The following is a 9,301-nucleotide window of genomic DNA, read 5'->3' as shown; positions in this document are numbered from 1 at the left end:
ACCCCCCATTGTTGCCTCACCCTACCCCCAGGAGTCATGATTTTCACAACTTTGAATCTGCACTACCTGAGGATGCTTCCACATAAGTTTAAGCTTTCCTGGCTGATAAGTTTCTGAGAAGAAGATTTTAAAGATTTACTCTCTATATATAAATTCCTATGTAAAACTTCGACCCCCCATTGTGGCCCAACCCTACCCCTGGGAGTCATGATTTTCACAACTTTGAATCTACACTACCTGAGGATGCTTCAACACAAGTATCATCTTTCCTGGCTGATTAGTTGTTGAGAAGAAGATTTTTAAAGATTTACTCTATATATTCCTATGTAAATTTTCGACCACCCTATTGTGGCCCCACCCTACCCCTGGGGGTCATGATTTTCACTACTTTGAATCTTCACTACCTGAGGATACTTCCACACAAGTTTCAGCTTTCCTGGCTGATTAGTATCTGATAAGAAGATTTTTAAAGATTTACTCTATATATATACCTATGTTAAACTTCGACCCCCATTGTGGCCCCACCCTACCCCCGGGAGTCATGATTTTCTTAACTTTGAATCTACACTACCTGAGGATGCTTCCACACGAGTATCATCTTTCCTGGCTGATTAGTTTCTGAGAAGAAGATTTTTAAAGATTTACTCTATATATTCCTATGTAAAACTTCGACCCCCAATTGTTGCCCCACCCTATCCCCGGGAGTCATGATTTTCACAACTTTGAATATTCACTACCTGAGGATGCTGCTACACAAGTTTCAGCTTTTCTGGCTGATTAGTTTCTGAAAAGAAGATTTTTAAAGATTTACTCTATATATTCCTATGTAAAACTTTGACCCCCCATTGTGGCCCCACCCTACCCCCAGGGGTCATGATTTTCACAACTTTGTATCTACACTACCTGAGGATGCTTCCTCACAAGTTTCAGCTTTCCTGGCTGATTAGTTTCTGATAAGAAGATTTTTTAAGATTTACTATATATTCCTATGTAAAACTTTAACACCCCCCATTGTGCCCTCACCCTACCCCCAGGAGTCATGATTTTCACAACTTTGAATCTGCACTACCTGAGGATGCTTCCACATAAGTTTCAGCTTTCCTGGCTGATTAGTTTCTGAGAAGAAGATTTTAAAGATTTATTCTCTATATATAAATTCCTATGTAAAACTTTGACCCCCCATTGTGGCCCCACCCAACCCCTGGGGTCATGATTTTCACAACTTTGTATCTACACTACCTGAGGATGCTTCAACACAAGTATCATCTTTCCTGGCTGATTAGTTTTTTAGAAGATTTTTAAAAATTTAATCTACAGTGTATATATTCCTATGTAAATTTTCGACCACCCTATTGTGGCCCCACGCTACCCCCGGGGGTCATGATTTTCACTACTTTGAATCTACACTACCTGAGGATACTTCCACACAAGTTTCAGCTTTCCTGGCTGATTAGAATCTGATAAGAAGATTTTTAAAGATTTACTCTAAATATTCCTATGTTAAACTTCGACCCCCATTGTGGCCCCACCCTTCCCCCGGGAGTCATGATTTTCACAACTTTGAATCTACACTACCTGAGGATGCTTCCACACGAGTATCATCTTTCCTGGCTGATTAGTTTTTTAGAAGAAGATTTTTAAAGATTTACTCTATATATTCCTATGTAAATTTTCGACCACCCTATTGTGGCCCCATCCTACCCCCGGGGGTCATGATTTTCACTACTTTGAATCTACATTACCTGAGGATACTTCCACACAAGTTTCAGCTTTCCTGGCTGATTAGTTTTTGAGAAGAAGATTTTTAAAAGATTGTCTCTATATATTCCTATGTAAAACTTCGACCCCCATTATGGCCCCACCCTACCCTCGGGGGTCATGATTTTCACAACTTTGAATCTACACTACCTGAGGATACTTCCACAAAAGTTTCAGCTTTCCTGGCTGATTAGTTTTTGAGAAGAAGATTTTTTAAAGATTTTCTCTATATATTCCTATGTAAAACTTCGACCCCCATTGTGGCCCCACCTTACCCCCGAGGGTCATGAATTTCACAACTTTGAATGTACACTACCTGAGAATGCTTCCACACAAGTATCATCTTTCCTGGCTTTCTGGTTCTTGAGAAGAAGATTTTTGAAAATTTCTCGAAATTTTTCATTTATTTCTAATTATCTCCCCTTGAAAACGAGTGTGGCCCTTAATTTTCACAACTTTGAATCCCCTTTGCCTAAGGATGATTTGTGCCAAGTTTGAAATTGGCCCAGTAGTTCTTGAGAAGATGTTGAAAATGTGAAAAGTTTACGGACAGACAGACAGACGGACAGACGGACGACAAAAAAAATGTGATCAGAATAGCTCACTTGAGCTTTCAGCTCCGGTGAGCTATAACGAACTCACTGCTGTGTTGCCCCCTTCCCCCTCTCCGCTGCAAAGTGCTCGCGCTGGATTTTTTTTTAAATTGGCGAAAAGATATCCAGATCTGTCGAAAATCATTTTTTGGCGACTTCTCCTAATGTGTAACATTTGCTCAGTCTGTGTTAATTCAATCGCCACGTGCGGCCGAAAATTTTGTGTCGCTTCAGCGCAAACAGCTGAGAACATATATATCCCCAGGTTAATTATGGCTGCAGATCATCAATTGTTATGTAATTGTGTAACAATGTATCGAAGGTTATCGAAGGTTAATGGGTATCGAATGGTGCTTTCACTACAGTGGTCAATTGTAAAACAATAAGGCTATTAAGCCAATCATCTTCACATTAAAGGTGAGAGATCGCAATCTGAGAATGTGGCTAATAAATTAACCTGTTGAACATGCTTAACCTCTATAGTTATGAGCAGAGTAATTTATACATTATATTATAATTCAAAGTTTTAAGTCAAATGAAATTTGTTTCTGGGATTTAGAAGTTATGAAATACGACTACATTATGCAATGCAGTCTGTCGCCATAGAAATCATCAAAGTACTGCAAGTGTCGACAGATTTCTTCCATGATAGTTCACTTGACTTACAGATTATAATATAGCGACAGATCTGCCTCCCAAAAATATATGCGCTTCTCAAAGTTACACTTAAATAAGATAGATATCATATGTGTTCTTGGGGATTTTTAATTATTTATTGCTAATTATATGAAAATTGATAAAAAAAAACCCTTTTATTGAAGTTGTGTAGTATGAGGTTGTAATGCAACTTAATATACTAACAAGATTAGCTACAGCCAGAGCAATACTAATTTCAGGTCAACAATATATAAATACCCAATCTATTAAAATACAAGATAAATAGTTTCCAGAACTATAATAAAATGCATGTATACATGGAGGTTGCACCCTCATTTGTATGGCTGTAGGTGAGGAGGTAAACGTGTAGCGATGTACATACAATGTATGTCTGCATATATGGATTCCGAACCGTGGCTACAGACGATACCCATTGACAGTCTTTCAATACATCTATGCGCAGTTTGACCTAGAAACTGACCAGTTTCATAACTTCTTCGAATTTCTCTAACACAGACTGTCTAATTCTTCCACAGAATTCCAATTTATGAAAGCGCAATTGAAGTTTTATTCAATTTAATAAGTCAGCCCACGGGCTGACTGAAAACTCAGCAGAATATTTTATTTTTTAAATCTGAAATAGTCTAAAACAGAAGCAATAATAGCTTTATGGCTTTCCCTACATCTTCCTATTTATTTTTATTTTTAACCTCAAATTTAAAACTGTAGGAATTCAGTTTCAAAACTTTTCAAAAGCTTTGAAAACCATACCAATTAGATATCATTTAGATTCAAATCGACACATGTCATTGAGGAGACATCGTCGGAACCCACGGGTCTCTTATCTGTTACATTGCTTTCAATGCAGCGTAATGGATAGAAAAACACGTGGGTTCCGACGATGAGAGGAGAGTGCAAATATGCATACAAAACATTGGTCACTACATGCATATTCAAAAAGTACAAAATATTAACTAAACCAAAAATTGCTTTTGACCTGAGGGTGTGACATGACCTTGACCAAAAATTATTTAGGCAAGATCAAGGTCACTGGCAGGAAAAGTGCAAAAATCGTGACCGATCCATATCATTCTTTCTCACACAAAGATTGCTTATGACCTTAGTGTGTGTAATGATTTTGTTCCAAGGTTATTTTGTCAAGTTCATAATTTGTGTCTGCTTTATACTGTTTTAAGGAGAAACATCGGAAGTTCCTTTTCATTTAAAGATTGCTGATGACCTGAGGATGTGTCATGAACTTGACCCAGGGTCAGTTGTGCAAGTTCAAGGTCATTTGAAAAAAAAAATATGTTTTTTTCCTGTCTGTCATATCTTGCATACATGGAAATGATTAGAAGCTAAAAATTGACACAAAGATTGCTTGTGACATGTACTTTAATATGTCCTGACTTAAACTTTTATCATTTGTGCAAGTTCAGTGTCACTATAAGAAAAAGAAGCATCCATTTTTTTCTAATAGAGTTATATGAATTCTAAATTTGTAGATACATAATAATGAAACAAAACAAGCCAAAATCAGTTTGTATAAAACTAAATATCTGTATCAACTTACCTGCATCAGTAGATCCCACCATCGATGCTAAAACAATGGGAAGGATCATCTTGGAAATCATTACTATCGACACATTGGTTGGAGTATCAAATGAATGCAAACAGGTATTCGGATTAATCAAATTGTGAATCAAAGTATGTTTTAGTTGGTATTTTCATATTCTGAAAGAAGACGGAAGTATTTGTCAAGTGCTAAAAGCAAACAAAATAACATGACAAACATGAAATTAATGGTATTTTTACCTTTATATGATATCAGTATCACGATATTAAATTATTTCATCGATTTTAACGAGAAAAGTTTAAAGTACAAATTACAACTAGACTTTGACCCGTACGTGCACGCAAATTATTTATTAACAAACCATTTTGAGAATGTAAATTCCTATCATCTTAGAATTATTTGTATTAGTTTTTTTCTTTATTCCATGAGACTGAAAATATTTATGACCTTGTCGTAAGTTCTTTTGTAAACCGCAGCCCAGAGATTCGATTCGTAGACGATGTAAAGATAATATCAGTCTACTTAAAGCTTTCCTATGTTTATTATATAATATGGGATTAAGATAATCTGCCTGGTGCATAGACACGTTTAGATATTAATATAAACGTTAAGGGTGAGCATTTTCAATTTCTACCCTTAAATTTTGGTAAAAACAATCTGACAGTCTTTGCTCAAAATATTCATAAAACATTTTTTCATTTACCGACTCAGGGTAATACCACACATCACCGAAACCATTTGACAAAAGGGTGTTCTTGACAAAAATAATCTAGCTTGATAACATGTTTTTCAGATAATATTCATAAATTGATTTCATAAGACAATTTTGGGAGCCTAAAACTTTAACCAATACTTAATTATGCGTAATGTACTAGTTAATAACAATGGTTTTCTTCCTAGTTCACAATTTACTGCAGGGGTACAGGTAGAAGCTTTCACCCCGAGCAGTCTTTTACAGAAGTTTAAATGAACATGCTCAAGGTCTTTCGCAAATAAAAGCAGAAAAAGATTTATTTGATCGATTTCTATGCCTGCTGACCAGTTCTCGTGCAAGTGTGTTTCCAGGTCTTTCAGGAATAGAGAAAAAAGCATTGGTGACAATATGTCCCCCTGCAACACCCCTATTTTGTTTTCAAAAAAATCTGTAAGATTACCATTAACTCGTACACAGCTTTTTACATCATCATACATAGATTTGATTATGCGTAAAATTTTACCTTTTATACTTAACTCAAACATTTTATATTACAATGCATTTCTATCATCTGTGTCGCCCTCCGAAAATCTACAAATGTACAAAAAAGCTTACTGAAATTTGCAATTTTAAAGTCAACGATAATTTTAAAAACATACAATGCAGCAATAGTACTACAACCTTTCTTAAACCCATATTGCGCATCAGATATCACACTATTTTCTTCTGCCCATCTTTGTAATTAATAATTAAGGATACGGGAGAAAAGCTTCGCTAGGCAGCTTAGTACGGTTATGCCCCTGTAGTTCTGCGGATCCATTTTATCTCCTTTTTTGAAAATCGGCACAATTATACCCAATTTCCAATGTGAAGGATAATAACCACTATCAAGTACCGAATTAAATAACACATTTAACACTGGTTCAAGGGTTGACACGTCTGCACTGAGCATCTCGTTGATAATGTTGTCATAGCAGCTCGATTTTTCATTTTTTAGCGATTTGACCGCATTGACGATCTCTTTGCTGATTATTGTTTCGTCTCTCTGGGAAAGCGGTTGCGATCGAGTACGTTTCTTGGGTTTTCTGCTTGATGACATATGCATCCCTTTCAGTTAGCGAACACAAATCTTGAAAATAGTTGAAGAGATCGCCAGGTGCTACTTTCACTTGCTGCGCCTTCTCCATTGGACTCAATATTTTCCAGAATTCTTTGGGATTCTTGGTCTTTAGTTGCTTTAATTTACCTCTTTGGTTTAGTTTGTAGCTTGCAATTTACTCTCGGATAATAGATTTGTAGCATTTCTTGGCCGTAAACATTTCAATTTGGTTGTTTATTGACCTTTCATTGTTGTATCGCTAGATAGCATTGGTCCACATCCTTTTCGCCGTTTTGCAATCTGTATCAAACCACGATGCGTCTTTGCGTCGTTTGCATCTAAATCGGACCCTCCGTGTCTTATACCTGTTACTGATTTGCAGAAAGGTTCCGCAATATTTAGCAGTGTATCTGAGAATTGGTGTATTACATCGCTTATAGCTTCTAGGGTTGTGTGTTTCCTGTTAATTACAATGTTATCGAACATGTTTGTTCTTAAGTTCTGGATGTATTCGTTGCGGATTGATTCGTTCCACTTCCACTTTTCTGTGCTTACATATTTCCCGTCTTCTCTGTGATTTATGTTATATCCAACTTTAATGTTACGTATAAGTGGGTTATGGTCTGAAAATGGTGTAGGTTTCCCAACACAATTGAAGAATTCAACACTTTTTTACGAACTTTTTTTGTACTCGCCTTAAATGTTGGCACCATGTTGACATACGGAATTCGTGATTTTTCATAGTAAATGAAATGTGTTAGAGTTACCTCCCGTATTTCGTGATGAACAGAATATAAAGCAAATTTCCAATGAAAATTAACACGTATTTGTATGATCGTTTCAGAGTTTATCTATTATCTCAAAAACTAAAAAGCCTCACGTGATTTAGCGTAAATGCAATGCATGTGCAGTATTATAAAATCTAAAAAACCAGATGATTTCCGGAATTTTAAGGCAATTTTCGTTGATAATAAATGAGCGCAGCTTGATTAAGAAAAAATAAAAACAAATTGGTAATCTCCAAGTACCAATGACATTTAAAATATATAAAACAAAAGAGTACTCTTCCGATTTATCGGTATTAAAGATTAAAAATTCGAGTCTATTATTTTAATATAGTAGTATAGATATGAATGTTATTAAGATGTGTTAATGTGTATTTTTTATTTTTTTTTTTTAGTCCGACTTAAATTTGATTTAAAATCTAATTATTCTTCAATACCAGAATACATTAAAAGCAATATGCACATGAACATCCCTAAAATATCCCTAAATATGTAAGTAACTGATTTCCAAAGATATTTTGATAACTATATTTTACCATTTTAATCAGTGAAATCATTGTGTAGCTTCAAGAGGCATTTTTAGATGCGATACTGAAAAAGAATAAATAAGTCTTATAAGTCTAATGACCCAGTTCCTTTTAAGTGTTGCAGGGGAACATGCCGTTTCCCTATATGTCCTTAGATAATATGGTAGAACAGAATGGTTGTAACATGGTGTTTGTTCGGCAGTAAGAAAGTTGTACAAACTTATGGTTAAAATAAAAAAAATAAATATCGTGGCGTTGCTTTGCAACCTTGTGTTGCAACCTGTTTTTAAGTGACTCCAATTAAAAATTAATGCATGACTAATCGCGTCTTTGATAACTCATGCTATTTATTGAAACATTGGCTCATTAATTTTAATGTCGATAAAGTAATTATGTTCATGGATTAGTCGAATTAATAAAATTAAAGTATTTAATTTTCTACATTCATCTTATTGGGGATGAGGGTTACGAACAAGTGAGTACAATTTTTCAAATTAGCATCAAATTTTAAAATTACATCAGAATTCAACATCATATATTAATTCTATTTATTCATTTATATTTTACAATGCCAAATAAACTTTATTGAATAAATTTTAAAAAGAAAATTACATATTTACAGAATCAAGTAAGGAATTTATTTTATGGCGCGAGGTTTTCAAGAAGAAAGTGAACAATTTTTCAGAACACAATAGTTTTAGTGTACTCCTATTTTAGTTTTCTAATTTTCAGCAGAGACAACTTTTCCAGATAGTTTGTGTATTACGCTTTATTCATACTGTTCTGAAAAACATATTATCGATATATTTTAGCATATATGTTATAAAAGTCAAGTGTACCTTCACATCAATTTTCGCCTAAAATTAGCCTATTTTATGCCATATCTCAAAATTTTGCAAAGTGACCCCGATATTTTTTATAACTCTACATGAGACATAAAATGTAAGTCTTTTCGTATACAAAGTTTTGAAAAGAAGGCTTTTTTTTATAGTTTCTTTTGTTTGCATTATAATTTGATAACTCCAAAAGTCTGTAACAATCTTAAAATTTTCTGTTATGTTCATTTTTTTCTGGCATTTGAAGCCAAAAGTAACGCAAGGTTTTTTAAACTGTGACTTAGGTATCACTTTTATTCTCAATACATGTGTTCAACTTTATATTGTAATAAAATCATAATTAAATAATTGTTCAAACTATAAATAGTTGTTTAATTTCTTCAAATAATCAATTTTCATGGCAAATTGTAGCAAAAAAGTAAGGCAAATTATGTGACATGGGTCACAAATGAAATAAATGATCATTTTGGGCCCCCATCTTTATATCCAAGAGATTTTCGGATGATTGACATTACTAGTATTTCAGGTAAAAACCTCTTTAATATATAAATGAATTTAGTTCACCGCATCTTGGTTTTCGTTCGATTTGTGAATTGGTAATCCATAAAAGTTACCTGACTTTACCTCAAACTTTTCAAAGTTATCAATTGATTTGTAGTAAAGTTTTCATGTTTTTAAACAATTTCTCCAGTCTTTGAAATTTGTGTCGATCCTGGGCGGTTGTTAATTTATGATAAAAACTTGAATTATAGCTAGTCCGTTCAGTGTCATTTCTC

The sequence above is a fragment of the Crassostrea angulata genome, chromosome 5, assembly GCF_025612915.1.
Source record: "Crassostrea angulata isolate pt1a10 chromosome 5, ASM2561291v2, whole genome shotgun sequence".
In the NCBI taxonomy this organism is placed as follows: Eukaryota; Metazoa; Mollusca; class Bivalvia; order Ostreida; family Ostreidae; genus Magallana; species Magallana angulata.
This window is presented reverse-complemented; position numbering follows the sequence as displayed.